A 3,212-nucleotide genomic window follows, 5' to 3' on the forward strand; every position below is an offset into this window, starting at 1 on the left:
CTGACTGCCACGGACAGACAGACACCTTCTTCTTCTTCTTCTTCTAATGGCTTTCCAGCAGACTGGATGCCTTGCAGCACATTGCTGCCTCTAACAGATTATTACACAAATTCCAGACTTGTGTCAGCGCGCTGAGCAGCGAGGGACGCTGCTCGTCAGCCCCCGCTTCAAATCCTGCTCGACGGCCTTCACCCAGACGGACAGACACCACCACCACAGAGCCCACTTAGCCAATTTTAACTAAAAAAGACACTGATGACATCACAGTTGCTCGAGTGACATCACTGATGATATCTAGGGCTGTCCTCGACTCAAAATTCTGCCAGTCGAATCGAATTCGACTGTCCAATACGAATATTCTACTATTCTATAAAAAAACAACTTATAGAATATCTTCAGTAATTATGGAAGATTTGAATTGCAGACATCGGGCTATTGGATAATGGGTTTGTCTGAATAATGAGACAGGCAGGACACATCTACTTTTTTTTTAAATTAAGCTCTTATAGCCAAAACTATTTATTTCACCTTTTAAAACATTACTGAGCATGAAGAGAGCTGCGCGCTTGACATCGGTCCTAGTGATTCTTGCTTCTGGTGCGGCAGTCAGATAAGATACAGTAACAATCACACTTCGTCAGTGCAGTACTGCACTGACGATAGTCCAACTAGGACTGAAACGTTTGCTGCCAATTTGTGCCGATCCTACAATAAAATGGATCTGATTTTTTAAGACTTTGTCTTGTCTATAGTTCTGTGTGCGAGTCCTCCACTGCTTGTTACCTTTTAAAACATTAAAACATGGAGCCTACATGAATAAACAAATGAAAGTGCAAAATAAGACATTGCCGGTGCTTAGAAATGACATCGCCAATGCCTAGGGCTAGGCTATACAATTCTGTAGCCTATTTCTCAAAACCTGTAAATAAATCTAAAGAATAAATTAACTAATTAAATTAAGATTGGAATTTAATTGAAAAAACAAACAAACAAACAAAACGACTGCTCGACTTGAGGAATGAATCTCCGTCGACTCACGATGACTCGACTATTCGACTTTTAGAGGACAGCCCTAATGACATCACAACAATTGCTCGAGTGCACTGATGACATCACAATTAGCTTAAATGACATCACTGATGACATCACAGTTGCTTGAGTGACATCACTGATGACATCACAATTGCTCCAGTGACATCACTGATGACATGATCACTGATTACACCACGATTGCTCACTAACCACGGCGACAGATGAATCCAAGAGTAATCATTGTAACTCCCATTGTTTCCATTAAAAAATAAAATCTTCATGCTTAAAATTAACCCACAAAAGTCACACATCGAAGCCGAAGCACAAGCTTTGAGGAGACGTTCCGATCCTCCGTCCCAGAAAAAAACAGCCCACCCCCCTTCTTCCTCTGGTGTTCCTGAAGTCCCTCAGTGGAACTTGAATTGGAAGTTGCCACCGGACGTGAAGGGGTTGAATGGGAAAGGCCATTGTCCATCCTGCCCATCCTCTTCTTCATGCTCGCTGCCCTGCTGGCTCTCCGGGTCTAGAGGGTCTTCGCCCGCATCAAACTTTTGCCTCATTTCTGGGTTGGTGAGGACCTCTTTAGCCGACGTGATGTTGATGAACTTCTTCTCGGCCTCCTTCTTGTCCGCCTTGGACTGGAAGTTGTCCGGGTGCCACTGTGCTGCCAGCTTCCTGTACGCCTTGATGATCTCCTTCTTGTTGGCACTCCTGTTGACACCGAGTATCTTATAGTAGTCCCTCTTGCGAGAGATTTTGAGTAGCTTCTGTGCCCGTTCCAGGCCTTCTCTTATCTCGTTGCTGTTGGCGTCAAACTCTCTTGCGTCTTGGTAGTCCTTGACTGCTTTCTCATAGTCCTGGTTGAGGATGTAAGCCTCGGCTCGGTCTCGCAGGACGTTAGCATTGCGAGGGTCTCTCTGGTGCACCTCTGAACAAACGTCTATCGCCTTGTCGGCGCTCTTGACCTTAACCAGGCAGAAGCAGATCCTCTCCTTAGCCAGCTTGGTGTAGTGCGGGACCGCAGGCTCCGTCTTCATGACTGATTCATACTTATTAATGGCCTGCTGATAGCTCTCCTTCTGGATGAGCTCCTCTGCTGAGTCCAGCTGCTTGCTGAGCTTCTTCACCTGCTTGTAGTGGCTGAAACACTCCTTGTCATCCTGGTCCAGCTTCAGACACTCTCGGATGTGATTGAGAGAGTCGTGGTGTCCTCCGAGGCTGTAGTGCAGCATGCTGAGCTTCAGGAAGGCGGCGCGGTTGTCGTTGCGTAGTCTTGTGATTGAAGTAAGGTCCTGGATGGCTTTCTGTGGTTCCCCCAGTCGGATGTAACATTCTGCGCGAAGCTCCCATGACTCACTGTCCCAGGGCGAGATCTCTATCACTCGCTCCAGCACAGTGATGGACATGCTGTAGTCCCCTTGATGGTACATGGCATGGGCCTCCTCCTGCAGCTCCTCCAGCTTGTTCGCCCTCATCAGCTGGTTCTGCGCCTCCTTCTGGTCTGGAGAGTGCTGCAACACTGCTTCAAAGTTCTCCCTGGCCTCTTGTGTGTTGCCCTGCTTTAAGAGGATATTCCCTCTCTGCAACCTGGCAGCCAGGAAGTCAGGTTTGAGCTGGATGGCCTTGGTCAGGTCTGGCAGGGCATACTTGGACTTTCCCATGGCCAGGAACACCGTGGCCCTCTTGTAGTAGGTCAGATAGTTCTCAGAGTCCCCCTCCACAGCAGAGTGGTAGTGGGACAGGGCTTCAGCCAGTTTACCGTTCGCCAAAAGTTTGCGGCCCATCTCCAAGTGGTGGTCGATCTCCACATGGGTCGCCCCTACGACACCATCCAGCTGGAGGTAAAGGATGGCACACAGCAGTGAGAGGGGAAACAGGACACAGCTGACTCCTCTCGCCTCCATCGCTACAATAAGTCACTTGTCGCCTATATTGGTCAACTTCACGTTTGTGCAATTATCCATCGGTGATGATGTCAGTGCTGATGTCATCAGTGATGTCACTCGATCATGACATCACTAATGATGTCACAATGTCTCGGACATCATCAGTCACTTGTGACATCACTGTCATTGTGACATCATCAATGATTTATGACATCACTAATCACAATCTATACTAGAATTGAGTGTGTGATATCACCGTGTTCCCGTGCCACTTTGGTGTTCACGCGTGACTTT

The 3,212-nt window shown here is 47.7% G+C and overlaps 1 pseudogene across 1 annotated transcript; it reads right to left on the reverse strand.

Annotated features, from left to right (window-relative positions):
• Positions 1-1,439: 1,439 nt before the first annotated feature.
• On the reverse strand, positions 1,440-2,936 carry LOC310782303 (dnaJ homolog subfamily C member 3 pseudogene; annotated as a pseudogene). Its single transcript has one exon. The product of its transcript is annotated as a dnaJ homolog subfamily C member 3 pseudogene (transcript).
• Positions 2,937-3,212: the final 276 nt, after the last annotated feature.

This window comes from Poromitra crassiceps (assembly GCF_964638095.1).
Source record: "Poromitra crassiceps genome assembly, chromosome: 9".
In the NCBI taxonomy this organism is placed as follows: Eukaryota; Metazoa; Chordata; class Actinopteri; order Beryciformes; family Melamphaidae; genus Poromitra; species Poromitra crassiceps.